The following is a 13,597-nucleotide window of genomic DNA, read 5'->3' as shown; positions in this document are numbered from 1 at the left end:
CATCAATTTATATATACACTGGTAGAAAAAGGGCCTATAGTCCCGGTTCGTAAGGGCCTTTAGTCCCGGTTCTGGAACCGGGACTAAAGTGTCGGTACTAATACCTCCCCCCTTTAGTCCCGGTTTAATCCAGAACCGCGACTAAAGGCCCTCCACGTGGGCATTGCACAGAGCCCAGTCAGGAGACCCTTTGGTCCCGGTTGGTGGCACCAACCGGGACCAATAGGCATCCACGCGTCAGCACTTCTGTGGTTGGGGGTTTTGTTTTTTTTTTAAAGGGGGGGGGGGGTTGGGGGTTTTGCGAGGTTAATTTAGGTGTTTCATATATTGTGTTAGCTAGTTATAATTAATAGAGAGAAGTGTCCTCTCTTATGTCTGTACTTGGTCGACGCTACGTACTATACATACGTATATAGAGAGGACTAGACACGCTATCTAGCTAGTAAGAAAACGAAGGAAACAGAAGATCGTCATGAACATATATGCATATATACAGAGAGAAGTGATATCGACCACCTCTCCTTCTCCGAGAGATTGGTCGAACAACAAGTTCTCGTATATCTATCTGACACTACCGGCTACATATATACAATAATTATCTCTTACAAATGTAATCATACGGATTCAGGGTCCACATAGAATTCTCCGTCTTCAGGGATCACGTGGTCAAGAAAGAATGCCGCCAATTCCTCTTGAATTGCTCGCATGCAAGCTGGTGCAAGGAGTTCATCCCGCTTCCGAAACATCTAATTTGAAGAAGGGGGTCAATACATACATACATATATATATATATATATATATATATATATATATATATATATATATATATATATATATATATATATATAAATGAATGAAACTCAACACAAATGATGGTAATAAAATAAAATTGTGAATGTTGTTTATTACGCACTTCATATTGTTCGTCAGAGTAGCCCCGCTCACAGGTCGTGTGGCGGATGGACTCGCAAATGTAGTATCCACAAAAATCATTCCCTTGTTCCTGCCACAACCACTTTACAAGAAATAGAGGTCAATTAAACTGATAAGCAAGAATGCCAAATGGTATTGATGAAACTAGCGCTTGAATCAATAGGAGATGCGCGGAACATGCTACTATAGTACTTACTTTCGGGTGTCTAAATTGCAGCTTCTTCGGTAGTCCCGGAGCTTTTTTGGTGAATTTTTTCCAAACCCTGCCAGACAAAGAAAACAATTACTTGATATATCAGGAAGTGAACAAAGTTGCTGATATGTTGGATAATGATCGATTTAACTTACTTCTCGAGCATTTGAGTCATGTCCGCATAGTCGTGGGGATCTTTTCGTCTTGAGTCTAAGACAGTTACTAGTCCCTGCTCAAGCTTAATCTCTAGGAGAATATAGTGGAAACTGCACACGCATGCATAACTCATCAATTACATTACTATGACCTTGACTAATACATAAGTGAAACCGAATATGCACAAGACAGTAACACTCACTTGAAGTTGTAAGAAAAGAGTATTATATCTTTGTTTTCATTTATTACCAACGATCGTAGCAAGTTGGCCTCGGTATCTCCGACATGAAATTTAACCTGAGTTGCATCTATGATATTTTTGTTAATAAACCCAATATCACCGATTTGTCTTTTCTTCAATTCGACGATCTTCAATCTGCATAATATAGTGAGGATAATTATAAATGCATGCAATGAAAGAGCTGAGCTATATAGAGAGACTTAATGACAGAAGTAGTACTACTTACAGACAGTAGCAGGTGACCGTTGCTTTATCGAGGGCCAATTGATTGAAAAACTGATAGAACTCCTCAAATGGAACAGGCAACAGATCAATTCCAACGAGGTCATGCTCCTTTTTAACTTTCACATACAAAGTACTCCTCCCCCCAGAGTCTCTACAGATTTTCATGTAGCAATCATGCAATCTTCGCATCATCGTTGATAGAGATCTTTCATCTTTGACGAGAGGCTTCCCGTACTCGTATCTTTGTATCTGCATCTCCATGGGTTCATAATGTACTTCGTCGGGCAGGTAATCTGCAAGATTGCTATAACCGGGCATCATCCTCGGATCATTATCGACGTTGTGGCTAGGCACCTTGAGCGGGGGGCACGATTGCTTCGCTTGTTCGCCGAGCTGGGCAATTTGTTTCCCAGCTCGTCGTTTTTTCAGCCTTTGATCACTGACAGTACTTCCCGACCGCTCCGCTTCGGCAAATTCCTTTCCAGTAATGCGGTCATAGTTTCCTTTCAGCGAATCAGACTTCGGTGGTTTTGTCAGGGCAGCCAGAGTGCGCTTCACTTTCACCCGATCTACCTTCTCCTCCGGAGGTGGATGTTTCTTTGCTTTCACCCCTTCAAAGAATTTCTTCACTTCTTCTCGCGCGATCTCGGCGTTCTCCTCCTGGGTCCTCTCATATGGTAACTTCTCTGGAGTCTTCAGAGAAGGACCGAATCTGTATGTCCTCCCGCCTCTGGTTGTACTGCTAGACGCCGACCGAGCAGACGTAGCGGTTGTCTTCCTTACTTGCTTAAGAGGCGGAGGAGAAGGACTACCACGCGCCGGAGCAGCTGGAGCGGCGGCAGGTCTCTTCCGCCCTTGCTGACGAGGCGGAGAAGGAGGAGGCTAGCTGCTCGGGTGCGTCGGCGCAGGCGTGGAAGGAGGCGGAGTGCCGCCACGCGCCGGAGAAGGAGCCGGCCGAGGGCCCTGATCGTCACTCGCCGGAGGAGGTGGCAGCGGAGGCGGAGTGCCCTGACTCGCCGGAGGAGGAGGATGAGGCGGTGGCGTCCAGTTCGGAAGGTTGACGAGCTCCTTCCGCCATAGGCATGGAGTCTTCAGAGCAGACCCCAGCCGAGTCTCCCCTTCACCGGTAGGATGGTCAAGCTGGAGGTCCTCAAATCCCTCCGTTATCTCATCCACCATCACCCTAGCATATCCTTCTGGAATCGGCCGACAGTGAAAAGTTGCGCCGGGTTCAGTAAGAAAAACAGAGCCAACAGCCGCCTTGACCTTCGAATTCATCCATTGCGTCATAAGGTGGCAATTTTGAGACTCTGTTATAGCATCCACGGGATAGCTGGTAGGAGCCGTCAAGGCATGCTCCGGCTGAAGCAGCTCAGTGGAAGCCACGCTGCTTCTGCGCTGAGATGGTGGGGTAGCTTCGGGGGAGGCTTCGGCAGTACGTTTGCTGCGATTTGCTTCTCGTTCCTCTATCGCGTCTACCCTTGCTTGCAGCGCCTGCATTTGGGTCTGCTGCACTTTTTTCCTCCTCTCATGGGATTTGTAACCGCCTGCGTCCGGAAACCCAACCTTCCACGGAATGGAGCCTGGCGTGCCTCGTGTCCGTCCAGGGTGCTCAGGATTCCCGAGGGCCATTGTGAGCTCGTTGTTCTCTCTGTCTGGAAAGAACGTCCCTTCCTGCGCTGCTACGATATACTGCTTAAGCTTACTGACTGCTATGTCCATTTAATCGTTCGTCCAAATGCACTTCCCTATTACAGGGTCCAGTGTTCCGCCAGCCCCGAAGAACCAAGTCCGGCAACGGTCTGGCCAGTTAATTGTCTCTGGTTCGATCCCTTTATGAACCAGATCATTCTCAGTCTTGGACCACTTAGGCCGGGCTACGAGGTAGCCACCTGACCCCGTGCGATGGTGAAGCTTCTTCTTCGCAGCATTTTGCTTGTTTGTCGCCGACATCTTCTTACTCTTTTCCGATGTCTTATGGGCCACAAATGCGGGCCAGTGATCTCTGATATTCTCATATCTGCCCTTAAATTCTGGTGTCTCATTATTTTCGACAAACTTATTCAGCTCTTTCTTCCACCTCCTGAATAGTTCTGCCATCCTCTTCAGAGCAAAAGACTTGATTAATTTCTCTTTAACTGGGTTCTCTGGATTATCCTCAGGCGGTAGGGTGAAATTTGACTTCAGCTCAGTCCAAAGATCATTTTTCTGCATATCATTGACATAAGAGACCTCAGGGTCTTCTGTAGCCGGCTTAAACCATTGCTGGATGCTTATCGGGAACTTGTCCCTAACCAGAACCCCGCACTGAGCAACAAATGCGCTCTTTGTCCGGAGGGGTTCAATAGGTTGGCCGTCGGGCGCGATTGCTATGATCTCAAACTTTTCATCCGAGCTCAATTTTTTCTTCGGGCATCGTCTCTTTACCGAAGTTGTGCTCGATCCGGAGGGCTAGAAAAAAGAACAAAGACTTAATTAATATGTGTACATATCAAAACAATGAATGCATCAATCATCTAGTCAGCATAGGCTTAACTAATATATATACCTGGCCGGACTCGGTTCGGTCACCGGAGCCGTCCTCATGTTCTTCTTCTTGCACCGGCATTAGGTCACCGTAGCCAGCTTGTTCACCCTCTCCTTCCAGACCATCGGTTTCGTTGAGAAACAACGAGATGGCATCACTTCCTTCTGCGATTATGTCCCTCAACAACGCTTCTTATGTTGCTTCGTCTAGGGCGGTGTCCATAGTTTCTACAAATATTTACAACATGGCAATTATTATTCAAACATGATAGATGGATATATTAGTGCCAAACGTAGAACTAGCTACCTAATCATAGTAAGCTATTGGGAGGGGGTATATATCGACAACGACGACACTACATCTATGTCCCTCGACGACCCTCGTTCCCGATAAAAAAAGAGGAAGAAGAAGAAAAATAAGAGGAGAAGAAAGAATAGAGGAGAAGATCTCCTCTATTCTTTCTTCTCCTCTTTTTTTCTTCTTCCTCTTCTTTTTTTATCCTCTTCTTCCTCTCATGTTCGATAGGATCGCCGAGGGGTCGGGAGGTTGCGTAGTGTCTCAGGATTCAACAAAACCATGTCTTCATCATTAGGCGAAAGTAACATGTGCATGATGGTACGAAGCTCTTCAAAGTTGTTCTGGAACGGACTCCCAGATAGGATAATCCGCCTTTTGGTACAAATTTCAGCAAGAGCCTTCCGAATATCGCTATTTGGAAGGCCTTTGCTGAATTGGTACCAAAAGGCAGATTATTCTATCCGGGACTCCATTCCAAAACAACTTTGCAGAACTTCGTACCAACATGCCCTGGTTACTTCCGGCTAATGATGAAGGCATGGATTTCTTCAATACTTTGACACTAGGAAACCTCTCTCTACTTCCGGCTAATAAGAATAAGAAGAAGAAGGAGAATAAGAAGAAGAAAAGAAGAAAAAAAAGAGGAGAAGAAGAAAGGAATAGTGGAGAAGAAGAGAAAATAGAATATATTCTATTTTCTCTTCTTCTCCACTATTCCTTTCTTCTTCTCCTCTTATTTTTCTTCTTTTTTCTTCTTCTTATTTATTTCTCCTCTTCTTTTCGGTAGAGGAAACCCTAAATAGCTAGCAAGTTTCGTGGGTGTGAGATACATGTGGCCTTCGGTGTCGGACACTACATCCACATCCCACAAGTGACGTGGGCGTCGAAGCCCGCGCCACTTGTGGGATGTGGGTGTAGTGTCCGACACCGACGGTACATGTATCTCACACCGACGATACTTTCTATTTAGGGTTTCTCCTCTACCGCTCCTCGACCTCTCGACGACCCTCGTTCCCGATAAAATAAAGAGGAAGAAGAAGAAGAAAAAAGAAGAAAAGAAAGAATAGAGGAGAATACTTCCTCTTCTTCCTCTCCTCTTCTTCTCCCTCTTCTTCCCCTTCTTTTTTCTTCTTCTTATTTATTTCTCCTCTTCTTCCTCTCCTCTTCTTCTTCTTATTTAGTTCTCTCGACCCCTCATCCCTCTCTCGACCCCTCGATGACCCTCGTCCCTGATAACATATTTTTTCTCCCCTCGACACCTCTCGACCTCTCGTCCCACTCTCGACCCCTCATCATCATCTATCACCCCCCTCGCTTTCTTTAGCATATATCCATGAACAAAATAGAGGAGAAGATCGAAGAAAAAAAAAGAAGCCTTCCTCTTCTTATTTTCCTTTCCAAACTCCTTCCTTTTCTTCTTCTTCTTCTTCCTTCTTCCTCTTTTCTTCCTTTTCCTTATTTTACTTTTTCCTCTACACTAACCTAAAATCGATATCTACTAATTAACAACCTAAATAAAAAAATGAATACATATATGAAAAAAAACATCATATAAAAAACATTTTTGACATATTTAGCATATTCTGATCCATAGTTCAAAATTTTCAAATTTCATTCATATGAAATTTGAATCGGATTCAAATAACTTGTTGAAAACCTATTCTAAACCTCTCCAAAAATTCTGAAATCTTGCCATCGCCTTTGTCTTGCATCAGTACCTCACCACAAATATTTTTTAAAAATTCCAAAAATGCCCAAAGCCATCTAGTATTTCATCAAACACCTTCTATATGGACAAAAAAAATCCTCCTGTTCCAAAAAATTCAGAAAAGTGGACAGCGCGTTGCTGCTGCTCCACTTCTCCTCTCCTCTACTTCTCCTCGGGCGCTCGGGGCCGGCGGAGCAGGGGCGGAGCAAGGGCGCAGGGGCGGAGCCGGGGCGCTCGGGCGGCGACGACCATGGAGCAGGGGCGGAGCAAGGGCGCTCGGGCGGCGCAAGTGTGGCACTCGAGAGGGGGGCTCACTTTGAGGGGGGCGGCGACGGCTGGAGTCCGGCGACGAGGACGGCCGGCTCGGGGACGCGGTGACGGGGACGGTAGCCGGGGCGGCGGGCGGCAGGCAAGGGGCCGGCGCGGGCGACGACGAGGGCGGGACAGGGCGGTGCACGTCGGGGCAGGGACGAGGGAGACGGCGACGGGGGCGGGCCGTGGCGGCGCGCGTCGCGGGCGACGACGACGATGGGGTCGGGGCGGCGTCGGGGCAGCCTAGCGGCGTCAGGGGCGACAACTGCAAGATGAGAATGAAAAATTCCAAAGTGTGGCCTTATATAGAAGAGGCTTTAGTCTCGGTTTGTGGCAGCAACCGGGACTAAAGGTGGGCATTAGTACCGGTTGGTGCCACAAACCGAGACCAATGGCCTCTTTTCTGCAGCCCAAAGGGCGGGAAGCGAAGCCCATTGGTCCCGGTTGGTGGCACCAACCGGGACTAAAGGGGGGCAATGGTCACGGCTGGTGCCACCAACCGGGACCAATGCCACCTTTAGTCCCGGTTAGGGCCACCAACCGGGACCAATACCCTTGTGCTGCCCCGCGCCCATAAGTTTAGTCCCACATCGCTAGTTGACAGCGCCCAACACCAGTTTATAAGCTCTGCTGCCTCCTCCCTCTCGAACTCCTCTGAACAGCAGGCCTATGGGCCTAATTTGACACTGCTTTGCCTGTGGGCCTATTGGGCCTTCTACGGGCCTGAATCCTGGCCCATGTAGGGTTTCTAGTCGTATTCAGGCCGTGGAGGCCCAGTAGGTGGCATTTTTTTTGGCTTTTTCTTTTTTATTTCTATATTTTTTTGGTTTTTTATTTTTTTATTTCTACTTAAAACTAAATACTTACAGTTTTTTAGTGATTTCTTTTTGCTTTTAGGTCACAAAAATTATAAATTTTCTGTTAGTGCCATTAGTTTTAAATTTTAAATAGTTTAAATTTGAATTTTTAAAAATTTATGTGAATCACTAGTTTATGAATAACTTTACTATAAAATTAGAAATTTTTTTCTATTTATTTTTTATTTCTACTTAAAACTAAATATTACAGTTTTTTAGTGATTTCTTTTTGCTTTTAGGTCACAAAAATTATAAACTTTCTGTTAGTGCCATTAGTTTTAAATTTTAAATAGTTTAAATTTGAATTTTTAAAAATTTGTGTGAATCACTAGTTTATGAATAACTTTACTATAAAATTAGAATTTTTTTCTTCTTTGCTATTTATTTTTTATTTATACTTACAATTAAATACTTATAGTTTGATTTTAGGTCACACAAATTATATTCTTTTTGCTATTGAAGAATATTATAGTTTTATTTTAGTTGATCATAACATAATATTTTAATTGATTGTTTTTATTTTCATAAAAGTTTTGTAGTTCATTCTGTTTGCTATTAATTCATTCTTTGAGCTAAATGACTCTGAAATTGGAAAGCATTTCAAAATGAACTCTGAAAAGGTTGAAAGTTGGCATGGTATCATCATTTCACCCACATAGCATGTTCCAAAAAGTAGAGAGGGTTACGACAAAAACTTGATGCACTTCGTGTACAAAATGGACAATCACTTTCGAAGTATCAAAGTTTCGAACCATAAGACATGAAAGCATTTCAAATGAACTCTGAAAAAGTTGAAAGTTGGGATGGTATCATAATTTCACCCACATAGCATTTGTTTATTGCGGGAGAAAGTCTTCACTTTTTCTTCGCTTGTGTCATTTGCTTATTGCGTCGTAACCATGAATAATCTTCATTGTTTATCAGGATGCTTGGGTCAGCCTTGACATTGAAGGGAGGAATTTCATGAAACTTTCATAATCTTCAGACATGTCTGTCTTGCCGTCCACTCCCAGGATGTCCCTTTTTCCTGAAAGAACTATGTGGCGCTTTGGCTCATAGTATGATGTATTCGCTTCCTTATCTTTTCTTTTTCTCAGTTTGGTAGACATGTCCTTCACATAGATAACCTGTGCCACATCATTGGCTAGGACGAACGGTTCGTCAGTGTACCCAAGATTTTTCAGATCCACTGTTGTCATTCCGTACTGTGGGTCTACCTGTACCCCGCCGCCTAACAGATTGACCCATTTGCACTTAAACAAAGGGACCTTAAAATCAGGTCCGTAGTCAAGTTCCCATATGTCCACTATGTAACCATAATATGTGTCCTTTCCGCTCTCGGTTGCTGCATCAAAGCGGACACCGCTATTTTGGTTGGTGCTCTTTTGATCTTGGGCGATCGTGTAAAATGTATTCCCATTTATCTCGTATCCTTTGTAAGTCAATACAGTCAAAGATGGTTCCCTGGACAACAAGTACAACTCATCACAAACAGTGTTGTCACCTCTGAGACGTGTTTCCAACCAACTGCTGAAAGTCCTGATGTGTTCACATGTAATCCAGTCGTCGCACTGCTCCGGGTGTTTGGAGCGCAGACTGTTCTTGTGTTCATCGACATACGGGGTCACCAAGGTAGAGTTCTGTAGAACTGTGTAGTGTGCTTGAGACCAAGAATATCCGTCCCTGCATATTATTGAGTCTCTTCCCAGAGTGCCTTTTCCAGTCAGTCTCCCCTCATACCGTGATTTAGGGAGACCTATCTTGTTAAGGCCAGGAGTGAAGTCAACACAAAACCCAATAACATACAGGATTTGATGGCCCATGGAGATGCTTCCTTCTGGCCTAGCGCGGTTACGGACATATTTCTTTAGGACTCCCATGAACCTCTCAAAAGGGAACATATTGTGTAGAAATACGGGCCCCAGGATGACAATCTCGTCGACTAGATGAACTAGGACGTGCGTCATGATATTGAAGAAGGATGGTGGGAACACCAGCTCGAAACTGACAAGACATTGCGCCACATCACTCCTTAGCCTTGGTACGATTTCTGGATCGATCACCTTCTGAGAGATTGCATTGAGGAATGCACATAGATTCACAATGGCTAATCGAACGTTTTCCGGTAGAAGCCCCCTCAATGCAACCGGAAGCAGTTGTGTCATAATCACGTGGCAGTCATGAGACTTTAGGTTATGAAACTTTTTCTCTGGCATATTTATTATTCCCTTTATATTTGACGAGAAGCCAGTCGTGACCTTCATACTGAGCAGGCATTCAAAGAAGATTTCTTTCTCTTCTTTCGTAAGAGCGTAGCTGGCAGGACCTTTATACTGCTTCGGAGGCATGCCGTCTTTTTCGTGCAAACGTTGTAGGTCCTCTCGTGCCTCGGGTATATCTTTTGTCTTCCCATACACGCCCAAGAAGCCTAGCAGGTTCACGCAAAGGTTCTTCGTCACGTGCATCACGTCGATTGAGGAGCGGACCTCTAGGTCTTTCCAGTAGGGTAGGTCCCAAAATATAGATTTCTTCTTCCACATGGGTGCGTGTCCCTCAGCGTCATTCGGAACAACTAGTCCACCGGGACCCTTTCCAAAGATTACGTAGTGTAAATCATTGACCATAGCAAGCACGTGAACACCGGTGCGCATGGCGGGCTTCTTCCGGTGATCTGCCTCGCCTTTGAAATGCTTGCCTTTCTTTCGACATTGATGGTTGGTCGGAAGAAATCGACGATGGCCCAGGTACACATTCTTCCTGCATTTGTCTAGGTATATACTTTCACTGTCATCTAAACATTGCGTGCATGCGTGGTATCCTTTGTTTGTTTGTCCTGAAAGGTTACTGAGAGCGGGCCACTCGTTGATGGTCACGAACAGCAACGCCTTAAGGTTAAATTCCTCCTATCTGTGCTCATCCCACGTATGTACACCGTTTCCATTCCACAGCTGTAAAAGTTCTTCCACTAATGGCCTTAGGTACACATCAATTTCGTTGCCGGGTTGCTTAGGGCCTTGGATGAGAACTGACATCATAATGAACTTCCGCTTCATGCACATCCAAGGAGGAAGGTTATACATACATAGAGTCACGGGCCAGGTGCTGTGATTGCTGCTCTGCTCCCCGAAAGGATTAATGCCATCCGCGCTTAAAGCAAACCATACATTCCTTGGGTCCTTTGCAAACTCGTCCCAGTACTTTCTCTCGACTTTTCTCCACTGCGACCCGTCAGCGGGTGCTCTCAACTTCCCATCTTTCTTTCGGTTCTCACTGTGCCATCGCATCAACTTGGCATGCTCTTCGTTTCTGAACAAACGTTTCAACCGTGGTATTATAGGAGCATACCGCATCACCTTCGCAGGAACCCTCTTCCTGAGGGGCTCGCCGTCAACATCACCAGGGTCATCTCGTCTGATCTTATACCGCAACGCACCGCATACCGGGCATGCGTTCAGATCCTTGTATGCACCGCGGTAGAGGATGCAGTCATTAGGGCATGCATGTATCTTCTCCACCTCCAATCCTAGAGGGCATACGACCTTCTTTGCTGCGTATGTACTGTCGGGCAATTCGTTATCGTTTGGAAGCTTCTTCTTCAATATTTTCAGTAGCTTCTCAAATCCTTTGTCAGCCACAGCATTCTCTGCCTTCCACTGCAGCAATTCCAGTACGGTACCGAGCTTTGTGTTGCCATCTTCGCAATTGGGGTATAACCCTTTTTTGTGATCCTCTAACATGCGATCGAACTTCAGCTTCTCCTTTTGACTAATGCATTGCGTCCTTGCATCGACAATGACCCGGCGGAGATCATCATCATCGGGCACATCGTCTGGTTCCTCTTGATCTTCAGCAGCTTCACCCGTGGCAGCATCATTGGGCACATCGTCTGGTTCCTCTTGATCTTCACCAGCTCCCCCCGTTGCAGCATCACCGTATTCAGGGGGCACATAGTTGTCATCGTACTCTTCTTCTTCGCCGTCTTCCATCATAACCCCTATTTCTCCGTGCCTCGTCCAAACATTATAGTGTGGCATGAAACCCTTGTAAAGCAGGTGGGAGTGAAGGATTTTCCGGTTAGAGTAAGACCTCGTATTCCCACATTCAGTGCATGGACAACACATAAAACCATTCTGCTTGTTTGCCTCAGCCGCATCGAGAAACTCATGCACGCCCTTAATGTACTCGCGGGTGTGTCTGTCACCGTACATCCATTGTCGGTTCATCTGCGTGCATTATATATAATTAAGTGTCCAAATTAATGGAAGTTCATCATCACATTAAGACCAAAGTGCATACATAGTTCTCATCTAACAACATATAGCTCTCCAGAGCATCTAATTAATTAAACCATACATTGAAACTATGTAAAACATTTCAATGCGAAAACAAATGCGATCATAATCGCAACCAAGGTAACAATTGATCCAACGGCATAATGATACCAAGCCTCGGTATGAATGGCATATTTTCTAATCTTTCTAATCTTCAAGCGCATTGCATCCATCTTGATCTTGTGATCATCGACGACATCCGCAACATGCAACTCCAATATCATCTTCTCCTCCTCAATTTTTTTTATTTTTTCCTTCAACAAATTGTTTTCTTCTTCAACTAAATTTAACCTCTCGACAATAGGGTCGGTTGGCATTTCCGATTCACATACATCCTAGATAAATAAAATCTATGTCACGTTGGTCGGCATAATTTTCATAAACAATAAATGAACCAATAGTTATGAAGATAATATACATACCAAATCCGAATCATAGACAGGACGAGGGCCGATGGGGGCGGATACCAAAACCATCGCACTATATAAGATGCAATAATAAATGTAAGAAAATGATACAAGTATCTATCTAAACAGACAAGTAAGAATATTTTTCCTTTCAGAAAGAAGATAAGAACAAGAGGCTCACCACGGTGGTGTCGGCGATGAGATCAGCGCGGGTGATCGACGGCGGTGAAGACGGGGACGGGGCGTGACGGACCGCTAAATCTAGACAAATCTCGAGGAAAATGGAGCTTGGAGGTCGAGCTTCGAGAGGAGAAAGTTTAAGTAGTGTGGCTCGGGCATTCCATCGAACACCTCATGTGCATAGGAGGTGAGCTAGAGCACCACAAACCCCTCCCCTCGCCGGCCAGAGAAAAACAGAGCACTGGAGTGCTCTGCTCGCGGGCGAGAGTATATATAGGCACCTCATTGGTCCCGGTTTGTGGCAAGAACCGGGACTAAAGGGGAGCCTTTGGTCCCGGTTCAGGCCACCAACCGGGACCAATGGTGGTGGGCCAGGAGCGAGGCCCATTGGTCCCGGTTCGTCCCACCAACCGGGACCAAAAGGTCTAGACGAACCGGGACCAATGGCCCACGTGGCCCGGCCGGCCCCCTGGGCTCACGAACCGGGACCAATGCCCACATTAGTCCCGGTTCTACACTGAACCGGGACTAATGGGCTGAGCCGGCCTGGACCATAGCCCTGTTTTCTACTAGTGTTACCGCCCTCCGATGAACGTGTCTGTCATATCATGTGCTGCGTGGCGGGCGGCACGATGGAGCCGTCGCTGCGGCCCTGCTACTTCTGTAGCTCCACATTGGCGTGCCATCCGATGTCCATGACGAAGCCCCGGTTGCGGAGCTCGCGGTACTCCTGGCAGATGGCGCAATACTCGAGCCAGCAGAAGTGGAGGCAGCAGTCGGGACAGGGCGTCTCCTGGAGCCCGTACTGGGCGCGCATCTTGGTGCGGTATACGCAGGAGTAGATCCACTGGCACTGCCACCCCGTCAGCAGCCCGGCCGCAAAGTAGAGCGCCGCGCCGGTGCCGCTCGACGTCGCCCCCTTATCCAGGATCTCCGCTATCCGCCCCACCGCAACGCACGGGCAGCACCACCCCATCAAGCAGACGCCCTGATCCTCGGCGCAGTCGAACAGTCCCGTGGACCAGGGGGTGGTCCCGGCCTCCACGGTGGCTGGTGGCATGCTCGTACCGGCCGGAGGCCAAGCCGAATGAACCCGTTCCGTTCCTCCTATAGCAATCCGGCCACTGGTGGACGAGGGGCAAGCGGGTGGCCTCAGCAGGAGGGCCAAGGCTCCTGTATGGTTCCCACGATTTATTAGCACTAAAAAAAATTAGGCAGCACTATTATTAG

General features: G+C 46.4%; 1 pseudogene; it reads right to left on the bottom strand.

The window, feature by feature from the left end:
• Positions 1 to 12,968: 12,968 nt before the first annotated feature.
• On the bottom strand, positions 12,969 to 13,527 carry LOC147983240 (cell number regulator 10 pseudogene; annotated as a pseudogene).
• Positions 13,528 to 13,597: the final 70 nt, after the last annotated feature.

Source organism: Triticum urartu, chromosome 2A, assembly GCF_056163025.1.
Source record: "Triticum urartu cultivar PI428250 chromosome 2A, HENAU_Tu73, whole genome shotgun sequence".
NCBI lineage: Eukaryota > Viridiplantae > Streptophyta > Magnoliopsida > Poales > Poaceae > Triticum > Triticum urartu.
This window is presented reverse-complemented; position numbering and strand designations above follow the sequence as displayed.